Consider the following 26078-nt stretch of genomic DNA (forward strand, 5'->3'; position numbering starts at 1 on the left):
TTGTTTTCCTCATTTGGACAAGACTTCCATTTTCTAAAGGAAGCCTTTTTTCTAATAGCTTCCTTAACACTACTTGTTAACCATACCGGTGTACTCTTGGACTTGGTGGTACCTTTCCTGGCCTGCAGTATACATTCTAGCAGAGCTTCCATTCTTGCAGTTTGGGGTAAACCACAAGCATTTTGGACAGATTTGATTCTCTTGACATTTCCTTTCAAGTTACCTTTTATCAATTCCCTAATTTTAAAAGAATTTTCCTTTTTTGAAGGCAAAAAATGTTGGTCAAATCTTAAGTGCTGGACTTCCTTGGCAATTTTCCACTTACATATAAATGAAATTTTATAGAACTGTGGTCACTGTTTCCAACTGATTCAACAACACCCACATGTTGCACTAAGTCGTGGGCAACACTTAAGATGAAGTCCAGGGTCACTTTTTTTCTGGTTGGTTCTATGACAAGCTGTTCTAGGTGTCTAAAATTTCTATCTCTGTTGTGACTGCGACATGCATTTATCCAGTCTGTGTGAAAACAACTGAAGTCACCCATTGCTATAACATTTCCTCCTTTTGATGTCTCCCTGATTTCATTCCTCATCTCAAAATCACCCTGAGCATTTTGGTCAGGATGATGACACCATGTTGCCAGAATAAAATTACTTTCAGGGACTGGTATTATCACCCACAGTGATTTTGTGGAGGAGTGTTCCCCTTTTGAGATTTCTAATTTCTTTGACTTTCTGCCCTGATGTACAAAGCTACTTTGTCTCCAGGACTCTGTCTTTCCTATAGAGTTTGTATCCAGAGATTACCATATCCCACTGGTTCTCTCCATTGCACCAGGTTTCTGTTATGCCCACTATGTCTATGTTCTCCTTCAAAACCAAGCACTCCCAATCCCAACCCCCAAACTTGGTTTGGAGGTTTTTAGAATTAGCATAGAAATACCTATACACAGTATCCCTCCCCAGATGTCTGGGCATGTGAACTTTTCCCTACAACCCTTCGGTCTCTTCAACTGGTATTATGTTCTAATATATGCTTGTGATCTATTTCTATCTAATCCCCATTTGGGCAATCAAAAACATTTTCACCCTCATCGCCTAGGGCTAGTTCATCCTGAACCAGATACTCCCCAGCTCCTGTTGGCTTTCCCGCGGTGGTCAATTTAAAAGCTGCTCTGCCACCTTTTTGAGGTTAAGCAGCAGCAGCAGTCTGGTTCCATTCTGGTTCTAGTGGAGCCCTTCCCCTTTATACAGGTTTGCTTGTCCCAAAATGTTCCCCAGTGCCTAACAAATCTAAACCCCACCTCCCAACAGCAGAGTCTCTTCCACACATTAAGATTCAGCAACTCTGCCTGTGTCACTGGCCCTGACAACAGTTAACCTTTCAAGAAAGCTAACCTGGAAGTCCTGGCTTTCAGCCTCCTACCTAGCAACCTAACTTTAGCTTCCAGGACCATGTTACATTTCCTCACCAGCTCTAGGAAAGAGCTATTGAGCACGGAGCTGGGGAATTTCTCCAGAGCACAGTCTCTCTTTCCAACAGTGCTCTGTTCTCAGTGGCTTTAGTCCCATCACTATTCAGATGGGTGGCATTACATATATTATCCACTTCAATGCAATCCAGTAAGCAGCTGGCTCTTTGCCTAATCAACACTTGATGAATTATAGATCATCCACTTCTGAATATTTGAATAACTTGGCAGCAAGATACTCATCTATTTCTTAGAGATAATTTAAACAGCGGCACAGTCCAGATGCTCATTATATCAAATTCTGCACAGAGAAGGTAAATAGATGGTAGCAAACTCACTGAAGAAAAACACATAGTGAATGAAATGAACCCAAAGAGGAAAAGATGCAGGAGCCTGGGCAGGAGGCACAAATGGCCCAGGGATGCAGGATGCTGAGACATGCGTTACATTATCTTAATACAGGAGACGTAAAGCATTCAGCACTGGCCAGTTTTCATGCAATTTATTCCAATACATGACACACTTCCAGCTTGCACATTCCAGCCCAATATCATGTCCTGTCCTGATCTTCTGTGCTTTTATTCTATTTTCCTAATGTGAAAAGAAGTTGGGCTGCAGCAAATAGATGCCAATTTTACTATGTCATCTTTTTTTGCATTAGGAATAGCCATTAAAAACCTCAAAACACTTTTACAACCCATGACTAGTACGCTGCTGCTTCTCCATCTGATCCATTTCAAGAAACTTTTTAAGCTTCATTCATCTAGAGATTTATCTCCACTAAGAAATGCCTTGTCTTTCAAATGCTGCTGTCTTTTGTTCTTACTGCACAAGGCATTAAGCAGCATGATGTTCAGGATTCGTAAAACAGATGGGCTGGCTGCTTTCAGATTCAAGCATTACACACTATTTCACACCAAAGGTGTGCACGCAGACAAAGTGTTAGCTGGCTGGGAAAAAAGAGAAAGCACCTCTATTTCTTGTGAAACAGAAGGATGTGTAACCCTTCGTATGGCACTGCTACATGCATTTTATTAAATGGACCTTAAGAAAAGGGCCATTATGAAGTTAGGGCATTATTCAGCCAAAATGAAGCACTGATTTAAACAGGGGAAAGTCAAATGAATGCTTAACTCTCTGACTGAGCTTAATGGCACTTAGAAGTGTTTAACTTGGCTAAGAATGGAAATGGGTGCATGGCTGAAGACATCCTCACAGCCTACAGCACTACATGTTACACTTCCTTCTAATAATTAATTCTTCATCCCTGGAGCTATCTATCATCTTCCTTCCTGGCACAGAAAGAAAACACTTGATCTTAATTCCGGATAGTTCGGAGTGGCTTAGATTCAGTTAACAAGGAGCACAAGAAGGCACTGAATTAAGCAGTTAAGGCAAGATCATTCACTCAGGCTCTGCCGGCTCTGCCAGCCTCAAGGCAGATGAAGTACAGAACAGTTACATTTCCCCCTGTGGATTCAGATCAGTCCCAATACTCTAAAGCTCCTCCTTTATGGCTGTTCTCGGGCTATTTCTATTCTTGAGTGCACAGCCCCAAGGCTTAGCAATCTAGGGTTCATGATTCATAATGTACGCTTTTTATTTTTTTATTATTAAATTTATTAATCACCCATCTGGCTGGTCACCCAGCCACTCTGGGCGATGTACAGCATACAATAAAACAGTTTAAAACAATAAAATTCTACAATAAAAACATTTTCTAAAATACCCTAACCCACCCCAAATGCCTGCCTGAACAACCACGTTTTTAATGCACAACGGAAGCTCATTAAAGTGGGGGCATGGCGGAATTCCCTAGGGAGGGAGTTCCACAGAGTGGGGGCCACTACAGAAAAGGCCCTCTCCCTTGTCCCCACCAGTCTAGCTGTCCTGGCTGATGGGACAGAGAGAAGGCCATCCGAGGCTGATCTTGTTAAGCGGCCTGCCTGGTGCTGCTGGAGGCGCTCCTTAAGATAGGCTGGGCCGGAACCATATAGGGTTTTAAAGGTCAAAACCAACACCTTGAATTTGGCCCGGAAAACAACTGGTAACCAGTGCAACTCCTTCAGCACTGGAGTGATGTGATCTCGCCGGCAGCTGCCTTTAATCAGGCGAACCGCCACGTTCTGTACCAGCTGCAGCTTCCGAACCGTCTTCAAGGGTAACCCCACGTAGAGCGCATTACAGTAGTCTAAACGAGAGGAGAAGCTTGTGATAAAGAGGATGTGTTGCATTCCTAATTGTAACAAAGGCCCTACTGACTGCCACATGGGGCAATATAGGTCTTTTGTTCTCTAGGGGTGGGGTGGGGAGAAGCAGGATTAGTAATATGGAATGGAAAGCATCTCTGAACACTCAGGGATACATTGGGTGGGTTCACACAACACACTAACCCACACTCAGTGGTTGAGTATGGGTTGTTGTTGAACTGTGGATGAGCGTGCTGTCTGAACCCAGGGCATTTTCTGTAGGGTAGCTTGTTAACCATGTAGTGTGGGTTATTCTTCTCGAACACGCCACCTTGGGAATCCATGGTTTGTAGAGTGTTGATCAGGGAGGTTAACAAGCCACACTGCGTGGTTAACAAGCCACCTTGAGGAAGATGTCCTGGGTTTGGACAACATACTTACCCACGGTTCAACAAACAACTCACAGTTCAATAACAACCCACACTCAACCACTGAGTGGGGGTTAGCATGTTGTGTGAACCCAGCCAGTGTGGACACAAGCCAGGGAAGAAGTAGGTGGCTTAGAACCCCCTTGCCCAAACCATCCAACTATGTGGAGACACAGGTCCCCTCTTCATCCTGGAGGGTAGGTAGCAATACAAAGTTAGCACCATGAAGGATGCATACACACCAAGAAATGCCTGAATCAGCCCTTACTTCCAGCGGGAGGGCTTGGAACTAGGGATGTATGGATTTTGTTAAATCTGTTCCATCTGTGTTTCACAGATTGTCAGATGTTTTCATTCCATCATCCGCTCATTGACGGAATCCATTTGTTTTAACCAGAATTTTGTTCTACTTGAGCTAATTTGCATTAGCACTAATGCACACTTGCACTAATGTGAATTAGCGCAAATTCCCCCCCACCCAGTGAAAAACTGGTCTGCAAGTCCACAGAATCTGCACAACTTGGAAAAAGTTGGTGCACTGTAGAATCCATCCACATGAGCCATAGTCATACTTACAGCAGACTCGTTGCAATTAATGGGACCAAAGTCAGCAATGACTAATTGATTTCAATGGGTCTGCTCGAACTGTGACTAAGTCTGGATCCAAACAGAAAGCCCTGGCTAGACGGTGTGCTTATTTAAGTTACAGCAGGTAGACTAATTCCAAACATATAAGCCCTGTTCACACCATCAGATGAATGAATGGGGAGAGGGGCTGGGATGCATCTCCTGACCTTGCATTCATGGAGGTTGTCTCCACACAGTTGGGGACCTTGAAAAAAGCAGGGCCTTCAATCATGCATGCAGAGCCTACATCTGTATGATGGTGTGTGTATAGACTCTGCTCAGGCATTTGGCTGAACACATAAGGTCAGGGGTGGAGCCAGACAATATGAAGCCACTCCCTTCCTTCATATACTCTCTGAATGTGTGATTGTCATCTCAGCAGGGATACTCTGCATGTCCAAAAGCAGAAGTTAAATGATGAACTTATGTACTCCCAAAGGATGGCGTTGGTGTCGGGGCTCCCAACTTCTGATTAGACCAAATTAAAGAACAGAAGGGTAACAAACTTAAAACAAAATACCAACACACATGCAGCAACATGAAAAGTGCAGTCAGAAGAGCCTCCACTCAGGGATCATTCTTTGTATTCATTTATTATTTATTATTACATTTATATCCAACCTTTTCCCCTCTTGCAAGGAACCCAGGGTGGCTTACATGGTCCTCCTCCTCTCCTTTTTATCCTCACAACAACCCTGTGAGGTAAGTTAGGTTGAGAGTCAGTGACTGGCCCAAAGTCACCCAGTGAGCTTCATGACCAAGTGGGGTCTAGAATCCGAGTCTCCCAAGTCTCATTACAACACTCTAACCACCTCACCACACTGGCCCTTCTTACAACCCTCTATGTTGAATTCCAGCCATGCTTGCTAGGTGCAATATGCAATGTTCTCTGTGGGTCTCCCCACCCCCCACTGCTAGGACTTTAAGGAGACACACACAGAGGAGACACAAAAACAGAACTCCTGCATGGATTTGCATGTGGAATCTGCATTCACATGGCCACTTAAATGCATAGCATTTGCAGCTGGAAGTTGAACAGAGGCTGTCATGTGCCAAGACAGACATAGGGAATTGCTCCTTAATCTCATCATTTCATGGTTGGCCAACAGTGATCCCACATCAGTAATAACAAACATTAGCCAGATAATCTTTCCTATGAGTCACAACCTGACTAAGGTAGGTCCCCCAGCAAGTTTTAACAAGGGAAAATGTTGCCACAGGGAGCAGGGCTCTCAGCAGCGCTGACCGCAATGGGAATTCCAAAGTGCTGACTGGTGGGGATGGCGAGTAAGGAGGGCTGTTCAGACACACACTGCACATTCCTATATGAATCCCATGAGAACAAAAGAACTTCAGTCCCCTTCTGAATATCTACTTTGTGAGAGGCCAGTGACCGACACCCTACAAAGCTATTAAGCCATGTGGCACAATGCCTTCACAAGGAAGGGCATAACAATACAGGCCTCTTCATAATGGAGCCCAATTCTGTCTCCCAGAGCCCAGACTATCTTGGGAACTAAAAGAGACCATGGAGAACATTTAGGGGATCAGTAACCCCTATGAAACAGGTGTACCTGCTTTGTCCCAGAGCAATGCAGATGTCCACACTCATGAGGAGGGAAGAGGGAGGCAAACCACAAAATTTGGTAACAGCACCATTCCATCTCATTACCGAGCAAATCTGGAGGCCTTGTTAGTGTTTGGGATTACACAGAAATATATGCTAAAACGGAATAATTTAACACTCAATAGATTTTTCCTCCCTACCTCTATGATGGGCTACAAAAGAACATAAGAAGAGCCTTGCTGGATCGGACCCAGGGTCCATCTAGTCCAACATTCTGTTCACACAGTGGCCAACCAGCTGTCGACCAGGAAACCACAAGCAGGATGTGAGTGCAACAGCACCCTCCTGCTCACATTCCCCAGCAACTGGTATACAGACCCCCCCCCCAGCACATCCAGTCACCAGCATAGAAGCTACTTCTGCATAGACTTTCCCACTTGAGTAGCCCTCTCCACAAGGATACATTATTCACACATGCTCCCTTACAGCATGGGATTGTGCCATGCAAAACCAGATGTGTGCGCGCATGTGCACACATGTGTATGAGACAGAGAGCAAGAAGGGAGTCTAAACTAGTAGCTTATTAATTTTAAGGACATAGCACTACAGCTCAAGACTGGAATTTAATATATCCAGGTAGCCTGTACTCCTTCTGTCTTATCCCCCTCACCTCAATTTGGATCCAAAGATTCCTGGTCTCCTGTTGCTGGGAACAGGTTTTTAACCCCAGTTCACAGCATGTTCAGGATGCAACCATCGTACGCTTTTTCCTGCCGCCTCCACTGATGCACTTTTATCTCCCCAAGCCTTCTGTTTCCTCCTCCCTCATCACGGCCAAGCTAAATATGAGATCTTCAGCTTAGGTGGATATAAAGAAAGCAGACCCCAGCAAAGGGCTCTGGGGACCTCCAGGGAGGGTTACACCTAGGAGTTGCCTAGTTTTGACTTCAGGAATATTGGCATGGGAAGTGGGGCAGGGGGAGGAATAGGTGGAGCCCAAAAGAATCTGGCAGGCCAGAAGGCAGAGCTAATAGCAAAAGCTTTTGCACCTAAGGTGCATGGCTACTGCATGTTCCTGTACACATATATTGTCAAGCAGTCCATCCATGCAGGAGACTAGGCTTCACACAGATCACAGTCCAGAATTACCTAATGCATCCCACAAGTTGTACACTGGGGTGACCTATACATACACATATATAGTACTTTCCAAAAAAAGAAGCCTCCTGAGGTCTATTAGGGCGCAATCCTATGCATGTTTAGACAGAGAAAAGGCCTACAACTCCCAGCATTCCCCAGCCAGGCGGCTGGGGAATGCTGGGAGATATAGACTTTTTCTCTGTCTAAACATGCATAGGATTGCGCCCTTAGAAAGGTTGTCTATTCAAGACATATATAAAAACCCATGATAGAGGTGGTAACCTTTTCCTAAACCTTTTCCTCTCCCAACCAAATGCTGACGTAAACTGGCCTGGGCCAGAAATAGATATGCAATAATATCAACTGCAGTAATACTTAGCATTTATATTGTGCTTTAGAATGTTCAAAGCACTTCAAATATATTATTTCTGGAGAAAGCCAGACAGAGTGTCACAAGAGGACTTACAGCAGGTCCCTCAGCAGTCAGGGTCCCTCAGCTTCCTCCCCTCTTTTGCAACTGAAAAAACAGCTGTACATGCAAACAAACCAAAGGACATCTCAGCCATTAGCCTTGCCTCTTCTCTCATCTCATGTTTCAAGTAGGTTGCCTGACCATTTTATTTCATTTTTATATTACTGCATGTGCAGTTAACCATTCATTTGCACCTTATTAATAAAAAAAAAAAAGTTAAAAACCACTCCACGGTTTGGGGGAAGGTTCCATGCTGACATCATGGGTGCCAGTTAGTCAATCATTTAATTGTGCTTTCAGTGTATTCCTTTTATTACGGTTTTGTTTCCTATTACTGTCAGCCCCCCTGAGCACCATTTTCTTGATGGAAAGGCAGGGTATAAATTAAATTAAAATACATTAATAACATAAATAAAATCAGTACCACACACACCTGATATCTGCTGCATACTTGCAGAACCTTTTTTTTCCTGGAACTTGACTCTAGAGAGGAATAGTTATATTTGGACTGAGCAGAGCGAGATCACTTCTGAATCAGCTACTGTACTTCACTACTGTAAAGATGTTATGACTGACTTCACCTAAATAATTCCTATAATAAATATCTGGCCCAGTTTGGACATAATGCTAAAATGTAATTTAGGGTCACAAGAATGACCCTGCTTAAACATTAGGTGCAAGCCCTCCTCCCTCCCCTCCTGTTCCCTCCCTTCCTCTGGCACAGTTGTGAGAAGAAGAGTAGAAAGCATCCACTTTCTGTTTTAAATCAACCACCATTTATCACTATGTCCAAACTAGGAGCTGCTGTTAATTTAAACTATGATTTTTTGAAACAAGCCAAGATCAGAAACCACAGTTTGATCTTGGCTTGTTTCAATAAGCCATACTTTAAACGGATGGCAGTTTGACCTGGTTCAGACATAGCAACAAACTGTGGTTAGTTTAAACCTGAAAGTGGATCCTTCCAATCTCCTTCTTGCAGCTGTGCCAAAGGAGGGGAGAGGAGGAGTGCAGGTAGCTGAGGCTTGAGCACACTCATTCCTTTGATGCTAAATTATGGATTCTAAATCAACTCTGTAAGGTCGGTTGGTATTACTATCATCATATTGCAGATGGGGCCAAGTGGTTGCCAAGTTTAAGAAAATAGTGGCTTGACTAAAGCCACCTAAAGAGTTCATGGGAAAGTTGACATTTGAGCCAGGGATCTGGTTCACATGCCTATCTCTTCTTAGCCACTATACTAAACTAGCTCTTCAAAATCCCTAGGCATCAGAATCAAATGTGTTTGGGCACAGCCCCACCCTTTATGCCCTGCAGAGATGGGAAAATACTTTCAATTCTTAGACTCTAGTCCCCAGTTTGTAGATACCCAGAGAGCCAGGCACCTGGGATTTTCTCAGACTTGATTGCCCTGATTATCAGGCACCCTGTATGGAAAGATCTGCCCACCAGCTCCTGCTTCAGAGTCCCAAAAGGCTGGTAAGAATAAGTTCGAAGCTCTTCTGGTAGGGGTCATAACATAGGCAAGAGAGTGGGTAAAGCAGCAAAAATATCCCAGTTTGCCAGCCTTTTGACTGATAAGGCAGGCTTGTTGTAACCAAAAATTGCAAGCCAGTGAGCTCATGCAGTGCTGTCCTGATGCACAGCTCTGAAGCTGGGGTGCAAGTCGCTAGGATATCAGCAGACTCTGAAAGCGCCTTTGTTTTACCTTCCTTCAGTCTGCCTCATTAAATGCATACACAAAAATTAAAGGGGAAAAAGAACCACTAATCAGAGGCCTGTGATCTGACATGGGGCACCCGGTTGCTGAGCAGAGGCCACCCAGGAGAGAAAAGAATGGGAAAGACTTAATGTTTGACCTCATTAGGCTTTCAGGCCTGATGTGGCAGCTTCAGTAAACAAGCAAACTTTTTGACTAGCCACCTTAAGCACATCACCACTCCTCTCTCTTCTTAGGTCCAGTTGCCACCAATAAATATTTCTGCAAGGTTAAGGATCATAAGCAGATCTGAATTTGTGTCCTGCATGGGCCATATGGTAAGAAGTGTGGCACTGGCATGGAAACTGCATAATCTGGTTGCATGATGTGGGAAGCTCATTCCACTGTTTCCACAGCCACTGGACTGGAGCCAAAGCATATGAAAGCTTTTTTGGTGGCAACCATGCCACTGTGAGTACATAAGTTAGCTCCTTAGGCAGGCAGCAAATCAAGCATTTAACCGGAAGATTCGGACTGCAAATAACAGCCATAGAATATCAAGTCTACTCTACAGCACAGTGGAACGCAACATAATTTATTCAATGATTGCTCTACAAGATGGTAGCATCAGGATATAAAATGGTATGAGAAGGGGTCTTTCCCTTAAATTATCAGAGCAAGATGGAGGAAGAAAAAGCCAAGGATAAATATAGCCGAAAGAGACCTAGACTAGTGACTTCCATTTCTACTATTGGCTAATTTAAGATCGTTGCAAACAAGATATTATCCTCCATGTTAGATATACTCATAGTCTTTGAAATCTCCTGGTACTAAGGTGATTAACAGAGACTTTCTAGCCAATTACCACCTGGCTTTTAACTGATCAATTAAGTTTGAATAAATTTGCATATTGCATCTTCTCAGGAACTTGAGGGGCAGGCTGTGAAAAGTTAATCAGGGCAGAGTTCACCTTGTTCGTTGGGTAATCTGAACAAAGCTAGCTTGAGTGTTGAGTGATTAGATCAGGATGGGGAACCTATGGCCCTCCAGATGTTGTTAGACTACAACTCCTATCAGCCCTGACCACCAGTCATGTTGGCTGGGGCTAATGGGAGTTGGATTACAACATCTGGAGGGCCAATGGTTCTCTAGCCTTGGATTAGATAGAACCAGAGAAGGTTACAGTGGCTCCTTGACACCTGCAGCATGGTCTGATAGGAAGTAGGATATTTCTTTGGAGATTTACAGAAAACTCAAGGTTGATGGGGCACAACTAACAAGGCAGGAAGGTGGCAGAAGAGAAATAGATAGCTTCTTCGTATCATGGCAGCAGGCAAGAAATGTGCATAGTTTTAAGCTCACTCCAAAATGGAGTTTGAGACATGTATTAAAATGGAAGCCAGCAGGTCAGTGAAAGTCACCATGTCTAGTATAGGCTGGTTCAGAGCAACTATATCCAAGCATTATTTTCATTGCAGTATATCCTCCCAGATAAGTCCAAGTGATGGAATCATATGATCCCATTGAGAAACACCCATTAGTGGGTCTTTCCAACCCATCAATCTCCAAGGCTTTTTCTAAATTGAAATGTGTATTATAATATAAGTCAATCTAGTTTAAAACCACATTAAACACACTTGTGGTTTATTCCCGTTTCAACCCCTTTATAAAGAAGGTTAAAATGCAAAATTGGTTTCCCAACTACACATTTCAATGTAATTTTGTTACGCCATTTTGGAGCAGTTCATGACGACTGCAGCTTAGAGCACTATATACAAGGTCAACTGCACAACCAATATTGAATGTCATCAGTGCTATTTGGCTGCATATACTGTTGCCATGCACCCTGATTCACATGTACATGTGAACTTCTGTGTGCACACATGGAATGACAAATGTGGGATTAAGGGGACAAATGCAGGATTAACTGTCTCCTGCAAAATCAAAAATGGAAGGAGCACACAAGATGTGCTGTATAATGCATGGAACCCGACTTTGAACTCAACGGCTATTCGTCAGGGGTTAAAACTTTCTCTCTGGGTGCACAAGGTCAATGAATCTCTTTCCACTTTCCCTCTCACTGCTTTGAGTAATGTTTCAAATTAAATAAACCAATCTGTTGTCGTAGTCCCCCTGCCCCTCAAGGCACTGAATACACATGCCAAGTGTCCGATTTTTTTTTTTTTTAAGCTGAAAGTCTGCCTGGATCAATACTAGAACCAGGTATATTTGTTCAGTCGTTCAGTCGTGTCCGACTCTTCGTGACCCCATGGACCATAGCACGCCAGGCCTTCCTGTCCTCCGCTCTCTCCCGGAGCGTACTCAAGTTCATATTCATTGCATCGGTGATGCTATCTAGCCATCTCATCCTCTGCCGTCCCCTTCTCCTTTTACCTTCAGTCTTTCCCAGCATCAGGGTCTTTCCCAGAGAGTTTTCTCTTCGCATTAGGTGGCCAAAATATTGGAGCTTCAGCTTCAGTATCTGTCCTTCCAATGAGCACTCAGGGTTGATTTCCTTTAGGATGGACTGATTTGACCTCCTTGCAGTCCAGGGGACTCGTAAGAGTCTTCTCCAGCACCACAGTTCGAAAGCATCAATTCTTCGGCGCTCAGCCTTCCTTATAGTCCAGCTCTCACAGCCATATATTACTACTGGGAAAACCATAGCTTTGATTAGACGGACCTTTGTTGGCAAGGTGATGTCTCTGCTTCTTACTATGCTGCCTAGGTTTGCCATAGTTTTCCTCCCAAGGAGCAAGCATCTTTTGATTTCATGGCTACAGTCACTGTCTGCGGTGATCTTGGAGCCCAAGAAAGTAAAATCTGTCACTGCTTCCATTTCTTCCCCTTCTATATGCCAGGAAGTGATAGGGCCAGATGCCATGATCTTAGTTTTTTTAATGTTGAGTTTCAAACCAGCTTTTGCACTCTCCTCTTTCACCCTCAACAAGAGGCTCTTGAGATCCTCTTCGCTTTCTGCCATTAGGGTGGTATCGTCTGCATATCGGAGGTTGTTGATAATTCTCCCAGCAATCTTAATTCCGACCTCTGATTCATCCAACCCGGCATTTCTCATGATGTACTCTGCATATAAGTTAAATAAGCAGGGTGACAATATGCAGCCTTGTCGTACTCCTTTCCCAATTTTGAACCAATCGGTTGTTCCATCTCTGGTTCTGACTGTTGCTTCTTGACCCTCGTACAGGTTTCTCAGGAGACAGGTAAGGTGGTCTGGTACTCCCATCACTTTCAGAATTTGCCACAGTTTGTTGTGATCCACACAATCAAAGGCTTTAGCGTAGTCAATGAAGCAGAAATAGACGTTTTTCTGGAATTCTCTTGCTTTCTCCATGATGCAGCGAATGTTTGCGATTTGATCTCTGGTTCCTCTGCCTCTTCGAAACCCAGCTTGTACTTCCGGTAGTTCTCGGTTCGCATACTGCTGAAGCCTAGCTGGTAGAATTTTGAGCATCACCTTGCTGGCATGTGAAATGAGCGCAATTGTGCGGTAGTTTGAACACTCTTTGGCGTTGCCCTTCTTTGGAATTGGAATGTAAACTGACCTTTTCCAGTCTTGCGGCCATTGTTGAGTGTTCCAAATTTGTTGGCATATTGAGTGCAGCACTTTAACAGCATCATCTTTTAGGATTTGAAATAGCTCAGCTGGAAGACTGTCATCTCCGCTAGCTTTGTTGTTAGTAATGCTTCCTAAGGCCCACTTGACTTCACTCTTGAAGATATCTGGCTCAAGTTCAGTGACCACACTATCATGGCTATCAGGGACATTCAGATCTTTCCTGTATAGTTCTTCTGTGTATTCTTTCCACCTTTTCTTAATCTCATCTGCATCTGTTAGGTCCCTGCCTTCTTTGTCCTTTATCATGCCCGTCTTGGCACAAAACATTCCCTTGAGATCTCCGATTTTCTTGAAGAGATCTCTAGTCTTTCCCGTTCTGTTGTTTTCCTCGATTTCTTTGCATTGTTCATTTAAGAAGGCCTTCTTGTCTCTCCTTGCTATTCTCTGGAACTCTGCATTCAGTTGGATATATCTTCCCCTTTCTCCCTTGCTTTTCGCTTCCCTTCTTTCCTCAGCTACTTGTAAAGCCTCATCAGACATCCACTTGGCTTTCTTGCATTTCTTTTTCTTTGGGATGGATTTCGTTGCTGCCTCCTGAACAGTGTTACGGACCTCCACGCATAGTTCCTCAGGCACTCTGTCTATCAGGTCTAATCCCTGAAATCTACTCCTCACCTACACTGTATATTCATAAGGGATATGATTTAGGTCATACCTGAATGGTTTAGTGGTTTTCCCTACGTTCTTCAATTTAAGCCGAAATTTTGCAACAAGAAGCTCATGATCTGAGCCACAGTCAGCTCCAGGTCTTGTTTTGACTGACTGTATAGAGCTTCTCCATCTTTGGCTGCAAAGCACATAATCAACCTGATTTCGATATTGACCATCTGGTGATGTCCATGTGTAGAGTCATCTCTTGTGCTGTTGGAAAAGAGTGTTTGCTATGATCAGCGTGTTCTCTTGGCAAAACTCTATTAGCTTTTGTCCTGCTTCATTTTGTACACCAAGGCCATGCCTGCCTGTTATCCCAGTGATTTCTTGACTTCCTACTTTAGCATTCCAATCCCCTATGATGAAGAGGACATCTTTTTTTGGTGTTAGTTCTAGAAGGTGTTGTAGGTCTTCATAGAACCGATCAACCTCAGCTTCTTCGGCCTCAGTGGTTGGGGCATAGACTTGAATTACTGTGATGTTGAATGGTTTGCCTTGGATTCGAACTGAGATCATTCTATCATTTTTAAGATTGTACCCCAGTACTGCTTTTCCCACCCTTTTGTTTACTGTGAGTGCTACTCCATTTCTTCTAAGGGATTCTTGCCCACAATAGTAGATATGATGGCCACCTAAATTAAATTCGCCCATGCCTGTCCATTTTAGTTCACTGATTCCCAAGATGTCGATGTTCAATCTTGCCATCTCATGTTTGACCACCTCCAGCTTACCTTGATTAATTGATCTGACATTCCAGGTTCCTAAACAATATTGTTCTTTACAGCATCAGATTTTCTTTTCACCACCAGACACATCCACAGCTGAGTGTCCTTTCGGCTTTGGCCCAGCCGCTTCACTCTTTCTGGCGCTACTTGGAAATACCCTCTGCTCTTCCCCAGTAGTATATTGGACACCTTCCGACCTGAGGGGCTCATCTTCCGGCGTCATCTCTTTTAGCCTTGTGATACGTTCCATGGGGTTTTCTTGGCAAGAATACTGGAGTGGGTTGCCATTTCCTTCTCCAGTGGACCACATTTTGTCAGAACTCTCTGCCATGACCTGGCCGTCTTGGGTGGCCCTGCACGGCATAGCTTATGGCTTCACTGAGTTATGCAAGCCCCTTCACCACAACAAGGCAGTGATCCATGAAGGGGAGAACCAAGTATATACATCAGGTATATACAGAGTGGGGAGTGAGCAGGGGAGAGAACAGGGTTTATCTTGCAGCAGAAAAATCCGCATAGGTGCTGGTAGGTAGCTACATTTGTACATCTCCTTTGAGATACTATGCTATGAAGCATGAAATGCTCCTTCCAGATCTTACCTCTGTCAAGAAGGTAGCCTTAGGGAAATTACTATGTCTCAGCTCCTCCACCTCCTAGTCTGCAGTATGGGGATAGATCATGACAAAATGGATGCATAGTACTTTGAACTCGCAAAAAGCTATATAAACATGAAGTATTATATTCCTGAAAAACAGAAGAACTTGGAAGCAGCAGCACTATTTTGCATGTCTGTATAGACACAGTCAGTTGGAACCAAAGAACTGTAAGCAAAAGGAAAATAGCTTCCAGTGAGGGACAAGTCTGGGTTTCAAGGAGCCCTGAGCAAAGCGATGAGCCCCTGCGTTTCTCACTGGGCCCTGGCAGGCTTACCTGGCTGTGATGGCAGCACTCCAAGCAGCGCTGGGGATCTGGATCTACCCTTGCTTTTAATTTCCCACAATCCCCCAGAGTGGCACTGGGTCAGGGGATTTGTGGGAAATTTAAAGAATGGCTAGATCTAGCCACCAGGTGCTACTTGAAGTGCCAGGCCAGTTAAGGATGTCAGGAACCAGGGCAGACAGCAGCAGTGGGCCCTGCCAAGGTTCTGTTGCCCTTGCAGCTGCCCAGGCATGCTGGGTACTGACATCAGCCCTGTCTCTTATGCAGCCTTCCCCAACCAGGTACCTCAATCTGGTGCCCTCCAGATGTTTTGGACTACAACTCCGAGGATTCCTGACCACTGGCCATGGTGGGTGGGACTGATGGAAGTTTGTCCAAAACATCTGGAGGACACCAGGTTGCGGAAGGCAGCTCTAGTGAGGTTTAGTTTAGTTTTCTCCCACAACAGTCTAATATGAAGTAGAATCATAGAATAGTAGGGTTGGAAGGGGCCTATAAGACCATCGAGTCCAACCCCCTGCTCAATGCAGGAATCTAAGTCAAAGCATCCCCGACAGATGGCTGTCCAGCTTCATCTTGAATGCCTCCAGTGTGGGAGAGCCCACTACCTCTCTAGGTAATTGGTCCCATTGTTGTATTGCTCTAATAACCAGTTTTTCCTGATGTTCAGCCGGAATCTGGCTTCCTGTAACTTGAGCCCATTATTCCGTGTCCTGCACTCTGGGATGATCGAGAAGAGATCCTGGCCTTCCTCTCTGTGACAACCTTTCAAGTACTTGAAGAGCGCTATCATATCTCCCCTCAGTCTTCTCTTCTCAAGGCTAAACATGCCCAGTTCTTTCACTCTCTCCTCATAGGGCTTTGTTTCCAGTCCCCTGATCATGTTTGTTGCCCTCCTCTGAACCCTCTCCAGTTTGTCTGCATCCTTCTTCAAGTGTGGTGCCCAGAACTGGACACAGTACTCCAGATGGAGCCTAACCAGTGCTGAGTAGAGGGGAACTAGTACTTCACGTGATTTGGAAGCTATACTTCTTTCTATTAATGCAGCCCACAATTGCATTTGCCTTTTTTGCAGCCATGTCACATTGTTGGCTCATATTCAGCTTGTGATCGACAACAATTCCAAGATCCTTCTTGCTTGCAGTATTGTTGAGCCAAGAATCGCCCATCTTGTAACTGTGCATTTGGTTTCTTTTTCCTAGGTGCAGAATTTAGCATTTATCCCTATTAAATTTCATTTTGTTGTTTTCTGCCCAGCGCTCCAGCCTATCGAGATCACTTTGAATTTTGTTTCCGTCTTCCAGGGTATTAGCTATCCCACCCAATTTTGTGTCATCTGCAAATTTGATAAGCGTTCCCTGAACCTCTTCATCTAAGTCATTAATAAAAATGTTTATTTTTTATCATTACCTCTCCCCAGTTTGAGAAAATCCCACTGATAAGCACTCTTTGAGGCCGATTCTGTAGCCAACTGTGGATCCACCTGATAGTTGTTTCCTCTAGCCCACTGTTAGCTGCTTTGCTAATCAGGATATCATGGGGCACTTTGTCGAAAGCTTTGCTGAAGTTGAGGTATATTATGTTCACAGCATTCCCACAGTCCACAAGGGAGGTTACCTGATCAAAAAATGAGATCAGATTCATCTGGCAGGATTCGTTCTTGACAAATCCATGTTGGCTTCGAGTAATCACTGCATTGTTTTCAAGGTGCTTGCAGATGGATTGCTTTATCATCTGCTCCAGAATTTTCCGAGGGATTGATGTCAGACTGAGTGGTCTGTAGTTCCCAGGTTTCTCCTTTTTGCCCTTTTTGAAGATAGGGACAACATTAGCCCTCCTCCAGTCATCTGGCACTTCACCCATCCTCCATAATTTCTCAAAGAGAACAGACAGTGGTTCTGAGAGTTCTTCTGCCAGTTTCTTTATTACTCTAGGATGGCAGTTCATCTGGCCCTGGAGATTTGAACTTATTCAAAGTAAGTTGACTTACTTTGACCATATGCCTATCCATCTCAAGCTGCAATCCTGCCTCTTCAGCTTGCACTTCACCTTTGCCAGGGGGGTCATAGACCCTCTTTCAGGTGAAGACTGAGCCAAAGTAGGAATTGAGCACTTCTGCCTTTTCTTTATAATCTATTATCATTTTGCCATCCTTATTTAATAGCTGAACCACCATTTCTTTCCTCTGTCTTTTACTATGCACATATCTAAAGAAAGCCTTTTTGTTGCTTTTAGCATCCCTCACTAACCTTAGCTCGTTCTCATGATGGTCTAAGGGCATTCCTGATGCCATCCCTGCAATTCTGTGCTACCTGCCTGTACCCTTTCTTTGTAGCTTGGCCTTCCTTCCACTTTCTATATGTGTCCTTTTTTGTTTTCAGGTCATCTGTAAGCTTTTTGTGAAGCCACATTGGCTTCTTCTGTTGTCTTCCACCTTTTCTTCTTGTTGGAATTGTTTGTAATTGTGCCTTGAGAATTTCCTTTTTAAAAACTTCCACCTATTTCAGACTCCTTTTCTCAGTAGAGTCGCTTGCCATGGGACCTTATCATTGTTCTGAGTTTATTAAAATTGGCTTTCCTAAAATCCAGGGTACAGAATATCTCTTCCATAAGAGGAAAGGCACTTTTGGATCCAACCCATAATATGTATACATGGCTTTCTTACATGGGTGCTATATCTCTATATGAAATAATTTTGCTTAAAGTGGCCTTTAGACCATCATGAGTAATATCTAATACTTCTGTTTGAGGAAATATTTTCTTAGGAAATTGAAATTTAGGATAGAGGCACTGCTGGCACCTCAGGGGAAAGCGGTATTAAAGGGATCACCAAATGGCCTGCTGACTGGGGGACGGGCTTAAAGTTCCAAGAACCAAGCCAGCCGGTGTTCTCCCTCAAGGATGCAAGAAGCTTGTATGTCAATAAACAGCATTAGCCATAGTAGTGTAATCCGCTATAGCTGGGAAGCCACAAAGCCCTCAAAAGGGAAAGGAGAACCATCAAAAGGCATCTTTGTGTCCTTTAAAAGAAATGAACACCACATCAAAGGGGGGGGGGTCTGAACAGGTGAATGCAGTCAAGAAAAGGATCCCACCCTAGCCTTTTAGTCTACTGAAGAGTATCCCAGGTGAAGTTGCTACCCTAGGCTCCCTCTGTTTCCTGCTAGGGTTGCCATGTGGGGATTCGGGGATTGCCTTTATCTGCAAGAGGGGCTTTTGGGGATTGCCTTTATCTGCAAGTTCTATACATTTCATTATATGGCCACTAGATGGTGCTGCTGTTGTAGTGCAACTCCGTCATTACATGCTTAGATTCAAATCACTGTTTTTTTTCATAGCTCTTTATCCTGGTTGCAAATAAAGCCATGGAAATAGTCACAAAACACGGGAGAGGCCCTGTAGGGTGACAACATCATGTAAAGGAGTCGCAAACTTCCATCAGTAACCAATCTTGATTGCAAGAGAAAAGTCTTGTGTGGAGAAGCCCTAGGTCTTGACACCATACATATTTTAATAGCCTATTTGTTTTTATGTGCTAGCCCTCCAGTTGCTCTAAATTTCTCCAAATTTGTAAATATTCTATGCTTTTACCTGGAACTTTGTTGAGGCAAGAAACACTTGGGCATCCAGTCTAGCCTTATCTATTCTCTGGCTTACTCCAGTGCAAACTGCCACCACTGTACTGAATTCAAAGGGCATGCGCCTCTTTTCTCTCTTATCTACTTTCAGATTGGTAAACAGACCCTGTGTTTGCACAGCAGTAGGATATTCCATGCTTCCTGTTTCCACACTCAAATCCTATCCTATCCAAAAACCAACAAATAAAACAAGACCAAAGGGAAACATGGTGGTGCAAAGTAATGTTAAACTCTCCAGCATAGAAAGTTATCTAAAGACCAACCTTCCCTAGTTAAATGGTTAAGTATGATATGGAAGAAACTGAGGAGTAACTGTAAATCTGTCTATGTCTACTCAGAAATTAATCCCATTAAGTTCAACGGGGCTTTCTCTCAGGTAAGTGGCTACAAGATTGCCGCCTAAATTCCTGAAACGAGAAGGGGCTGAGGTCTTTTTTTAATCTAAAGTTAGTGGAATTTAGTTCTGAGGAAGGAAAGACAAAAGATTAGGTTTGTCTATTACGTAATCATCCCCATCCATGCATCCATGTAGCCCTCATCTACCCCGCATCCCTCTTTGCAGGCTTCTAGATATAGAATCTTACAACTGGGAAGCTCTGACACCCCATTCTCTTCCTTCCTCATTACAAGCATTTCCTTCCCGTTCCAGGTGAAGGCCGAAAGGGTGGGGGGCAGGGAATAATCATTGTTTGTAGCTTAATACAAAACACTTCCTGTTGCTGTTGCTCAGGCCCCAAGACAATCAACTGCCCTAAAATGGAGGCCTACTGAGGACATAAAACAAACCTTTAGGGAGAGCTTTTCCATCTCATCCACTTGAAACTCATAAATAGATGGATGCATCCAAAAGCAGAAAAGGAAGCAAATCCTGAGAGGAATTTATTTAAGGGGTTAGGATATTGAACGTACAAATGAATCTGAAGAGGCCTGTACGAACTGGCAACAGAATAAGCAATTCAACACCCACTGTTTTCCTGGCAAATTATTAGACAGAATCGTTTTTTAATTGGTTTTATTTATTACATTTCTATACCTCCCATTAGCCAAAGCTCTCTTTATGTGAGAAGATGTGCAACCTTTCAAGATAGTCAAAATCAGACACGTACGTAGAGAAAACTGTGATTATATGCATAATGAGTCATACGAGCATAACACCAGGAGAGTAGTCCTGGATCAGACTTGGGGGCCATCTACACGTCACTGCTTTCAACCTTCATTCCGTCGTAACTGCGCAGCAGTGCAACTGCGAATTAGCTTCTGCTGCGGTACACATGCGTTCCACTGCAGACTTCTCCAGCGGGAAAACCCATTGTGCCCTGACACATAGCCGTTGAAACAAAGTAAACTGTGGCAGTTGCGCTGCCTTTTAAAAAACCCAGTATATTTAAATGCGCAGCTGCGCAGGCACGTGAGGATGGGGGTACGGCACTTTGGGTTTTAGTGGCTGTTTTGTATTTTAGGGGTTCTTTTGTGTCTGTCCATTCCTCGTTTGGCAGTTCTCCAGCTGGAGACTCTCGTGATGGTTCGCCAAGGCATGTGCCCTTGAGAGCTACATGCCTACCCATCATTCCGGAATGGTGGCTGGAGCAAAGTTAGTTCTGGACCTTTTGCTCCCCCAAGACCCCCCTGCCCTTGGCCACAGACTCCAAAGCAGTCATGGCGAAGATACGAAGCTGCAAAGGTGTGCAAAAGTGTGGTTGAAGAAATGGGCATGGTTCTCTGTGCCTTTGGAACTGCGCAGCCACGGAGGAACAGGGAGGAGTGAAGGGGTGTCACAGTGACACAAACCCTAGGCACGCCTACCACACGCCCACCTCAAAATGCGAAGTCAGTTCAGGGAAGGGACAGACAGCTCGCAATTGCAGGAAACCCGGATGAAACCAAAAACATCACAGCAAAACGCGTCTTTGGAAATCCGCAGTTTCCAGGTGAAAACCATGGTTAGGCTGCGAAGTGGCGACTACGTCATATATCCCGAAGGACCTCGAATTGCAGCAGGCCTGGAGTAAATGACTTGTGTAGATGGGGCCCAAATGCCTATCCTAGCTAGTCCAGCATTCTGCTCTGACAATGAGCAACCAGATGTCTCTGGAACATGACTGTAAATAGTACCCCCTTGTTTGTGTTCCCCAGCAACTGGTTTCAGAGGCACACTGCCTCTGATACTGGAGATAATATATAGCCATCATGACTGGTAGCCATTGATAGCCTTCTCCTCCATGAATTTGTTTAAACCCCTTTTAAAACTGTCAGAACATTGGTCTATCTCGCTCAGTATTTTCTCCTCTCCAGGGTCTCAGGCAGGAGTCTTTCCTAATATCTTCTACCTGATCTAGGGATTGAACCTGCAACCTTCTGCATGAGCACAATGTGCTCTACGACAGAGCTATGGCCACTCTACATATAGCTGTGCTAGGTGGATTCCCTAACAAAGTATTCCTGAGAAAATAAGTCAGGTGAAAGTTATTCCTATAGCCCAGGAATGGGGAGAAGATAGATCTGGATCTACTGATAGCTCTGAGTGATTTGCAACAGATCAGCAAAGATTTCCAACCCCCAATTATTTAACAATAGCAGCAACAAAACTATTCCTCCAACCTCTGCCCTAAATTATACTGCTGAAATGAAGAAAGCGTGGGGTAACCAGGAGTGGATTTGGGTGTGGAAGAAACTGTGAGCTCAGTTCAGCTCTGATACTCATAAACACATTCCCTGGCTCAGAATTCTTTAATTCTAAGTATCTATCTTTTGCACCAAACTCCAGTTGGTAGACCTCAGGGTTCTATTAAAAACAAAGTTGATCCAAGCCTGAAGCCTGACAATCATTGCTACAGACAATTATGCGACCGTGGCATCAAACCCTCCCAGGAAAAATGCTGCCTTTCTTAATTTGTACAGGAACGACCATCACTTCAGTTAAACTTGAAACTGTCGATGCATATGCCACTTGCCCTGATTTTTAAAATTGTGCTTAAGGAGTCAACAATCTAGATATGAGGGGGCAGGAAACGTTCAGCTTTTCCTTTTGTTACATTGAAAATTATCCTCATCTTATACCTTAAATCTGCACTTTGAGTATGTTGTTTCTTTGTCTTTGGCCAATGGCTTGACTTAAATCAAGCCCTGCAGACATCCCCAAAGAGCTCTCACCAGCTCTCTCACCAAAGAGCTCTCTTCAGTCTCACTGCTACTATGGGATATCAACCACTGTTTGCCAGCATTTCAAGGACCTCAAGCATTATTCATTGTCCTTTCCAGGCCTCACAAGCTTGCCCCATTCATAACTTATTTTCAATGGGAAAGGAGGAGTCTGAAGTACAGGCCACAGCTCTCTCGGAGTCCTCCACTGGAGGGAAACAGTGCTCTCCCAGAATTGTTCCTTTGTGCCTTGAGTTTCCCAGGTTGGCTGGAATTCTAGCTAGCAGAATAAAAGAGTTTGCCTCCCTCTCTGGCAGTCCATTGTCTTGTAGCATACATTGAAAGCGCTATAGTGTGCTTCACTGTTCTTATCTCATGCAGTCACTTGGGTTGGTTGTACATAATGGTGATCAAAGGAAAAATAGGCATAAGGGGCTGGTCAGGGGAAAGCAATGACGGAGGTGTTCAGAGTCAGTTTTTGGAGGGCAAAATGCGGTAAATGTATGCAGTGAGTGAGCTGTGCTCCGCAGCTATTTCACACCCCTTTGGCCAGTCCAATGTCTTTGACTTTAACAAGGCCTTGTACGGATTCCTTCCTGCAGGATTTTCTTCCATAGTTGGTCTCCATCTCAATTTAGATAAAGCACTTGCATGTTTCAAAACAATTTAAAAGCAAAAGAGCTCTGATCAGCAAGTAGTTTTCCATGAAAGTCTCTTCTGAGACAAGAGTGAGGGATGTGGGGCAGCATTTCAGCACCCTTATACTGAAGGCAAATTCTGTTACCATACCTGTCATTTCCTCCACACCTCTTTTGCCTTTAGACTGGCAGCAGCAGTGGGTGGGCCATCAGTTAGAATCATAGAATCATAGAATAGTAGGGTTGGAAGGGGCCTACAAGGCCATTGAGTCCAGCCCCTTGCTCAATGGAGGAATCCAAGTCAGAGCATCCCTGACAGATGGCTGTCCAGCCTCGTCTTGAATGCCTCCAGTGTGGAAAGGTTGTTGAAAGGTTGTCACACCATGTAGGTCCAGATAGAGCCCAAGGGCTTCCAGTAGCTGAGCCCTGTAGCAAAGTCAGTAAACACCCAGCCCTGTTCAAGAATTACGTTTTCAGACTGAATATCCCCGTGCTTTCCTGAAACCTCAGGCCCACTGTCACTTGTCCAGTCATGCCTGTTAATCCTGGTCAAGTGTTACGGGCACATCTGTGAGACACACAAGGGACTAGGTCCGGATGCATTAAAAATTAGTGGATGAATCAATTAAATCATTACTTGGTTAAGGGCACAATCCTATCTAAATAGATGGTCGCCTCTGAGTTCGGAGGCGACCACCTATCCAAAGCAGGGCAGGAGAAGCATGGAGGGGATCGTTCCCTCTGCGCTCCTCCTGCCCTGCTTTTTCTGCTAGACAGCCGATTGCAGCTGTCTAGCCGCAGGAGCACGGAGTGGGGAAGGAGGCTGCTGTACGACACATAGGATGTGTTATACAGGCAGCTACGCACTCCCTGCCCCAGAACGCCCCCAGCCATGCCCCTTTCTGGCCACTCTGCACTCCTCTTGTGAGCATGGAGGATGGGGCAGATCCGCGCTGCCTTGTAGGCAGCATGGAAGTGTAGGGAGGTCGGTTCTCCAGGAACCAACCTCGGAGCACAGGCTCCAAGGTCGGTTCCCAGATAACAGCATATCCTATGGCCGTCTAGCCACTATCTAGAGGCCATAGGATTGCTCTCTAAATCAGTAGTGGCCAATTTGATTAGTAAAGCCAAATTTTAATTGTTTGTGCAAGTTAGTGGCACATATATTTATTTTTGAGCCATTCTTGATTTTAGTATCTTACTGTAACAGGAAAGTTTAAAAACTAAAGTATTAAAGACAGTCTCTTGGTCTTCTGATGGCACATAGTAACTTTTGTTTTATCAAACTGTTTTCTTATTTCAAAAAAGAGACAGCAATAAGGAAGTTTTGGTAATAAAATAATTACATTTAAATCAATTTGAGGTAGATGATCCATGAGCTAAACCAGCCTTCCCCAACCTGGTGCCCTCCAGATGCATTGGACTACAACTCCCATAATTCACAGCCAGTATGGCCATTGGCCAGTTGCAGTCCAACACATCTGGAGGGCACCAGACTGGGGTAGGCTGAGCAGCTAAACATTCTTGAATTAGCTGAGATCCCTAACGACACAGGTGAGACTCACATAACTGGCCATTCCATTGTTCCCCAGCATGCAGCCTTTGTATATAAACACAAATCTCCCTTTCAAATATTACATGTTTCACAGGGAGATGCATGATGGACAAGCAAATATGCACCCACAAATAACACATGTTCTGGGTGAAATGTAAATCTGCCCCAGTGTACTTGGATTCAGCTATGGGAGGGTCAATCTCATTTGAGGGTTTCCCACTACCACTCTGTTGCATTTACTCAGTCAGCAGCCTTGTCATCAGGTAAGGTGGAGCTAATAATAGCTGGTGATAGCCTGTACCAGCCCTCCCCAGCCTTCTGGTACCCTCCAGATGTTTTGGACTTCAACTCCCATCAGCTCCAGCCAGCATGGCCAATGTTGAGGCATGTTGGGAGTTGTAGTCCAAATCATCTGGAAGGCACCAGGCTGGGGAAGGCTGTCCTACACTGACTGATCTTATAAGCTCTTTGTCCTGATAGACATGCAGTTCCGTTCCAGAACGCAGCCACATTAGTACTCTACTCTGAAAACAACAAAGCCAGTTCACCATAAGAGTTCATAACAGATGAACCAGACCTGCTGACCCCACAATATAACCGCATGGAAGAATTAAACTGCTCCACGCATGCATCAGTCTCAAAGATCAAAGATCAACACGCCTCATTTTTCAGTCCAGATTAAAAGAAAAGATTTTTTTCCCATCATGATGAACTCACTGTAAAACAAGAAAAGATCTATGTCTCATGGGGCTTTTATGACTGTAAGAGTGGGATGATTAATGTTCTTTTTCTGATAAGCCTGAAAAACAGCCTTGAAAGAAGAGCATAAAATCCAGTCATTTAAAAGAAAATAGGAGGTGGTGGGGAAACGTTATCAGGTTTCCACTGTCATGTCTAGCAGACCCTGTTTTGTTGACTGTTTTTTAAATCTGGATAACCCTTCAAGAGAAAAAACCCAACTCCCTCCACCCCCTTTACGGCTACACTCATGCTAGCCCCATTCCAACAACAGTAGTTTGCTATTTTGTCCACAGGTAAGGTATTGAGGGGGAGGGTAGCTTTGCTGCTGGAGAGAAGGGGAGGGGGAAAAAAGGAGATTACCTTGAGGGAAAGGGTAAGACCAGAGACCAGGTTCCTTGTGTAGTAAAAATAAATGTCTGAAGTGGCTTCAAGAATGCAAAAGACCAAGAAATGGAGCAGGAATGGCCCATAAGATGCCTTGCTATCCAAAGAAAGTAAACATTCCTTTTGAAAGCAAAACACACACAAACTGTTTGATCCCAGCTTATTATTTGACTCCATTATTGGTCAGACCCCCAAGTAAGAAAAGTCTTAACTTAAAAGAGGAAGCAAACCTCCACCCCCGCCCCCACCGTTGATTTAGTATGCTCTTCCTATAAAATGGTGTTTTCTTTTGACACACCCTCAACAGAATTTTGGGCAGTAAGGCCTCCCTAGTCTTCCTTGTTTACTTGGTTTACTCTGGTGTGACTATCTTAAGTTCAGAAGTCTTTCCAATTTCCACAGTACAAGATGAGCATCAGGCTTCATCAACAGAGCT

At 44.2% G+C, this 26078-nt stretch overlaps 1 protein-coding gene across 1 annotated transcript in view; it reads right to left on the reverse strand.

Moving 5' to 3' along the window:
• Positions 1 to 26078, reverse strand: part of AFAP1L1 (actin filament associated protein 1 like 1) — a 97682-nt gene that overhangs the window by 42900 nt on the left and 28704 nt on the right. The window lies entirely within an intron of this gene.

The sequence above is a fragment of the Heloderma suspectum genome, chromosome 2 (assembly GCF_057233095.1).
Source record: "Heloderma suspectum isolate Gila_16-S chromosome 2, 16-S_ref, whole genome shotgun sequence".
Classification (NCBI taxonomy): Eukaryota; Metazoa; Chordata; class Lepidosauria; order Squamata; family Helodermatidae; genus Heloderma; species Heloderma suspectum.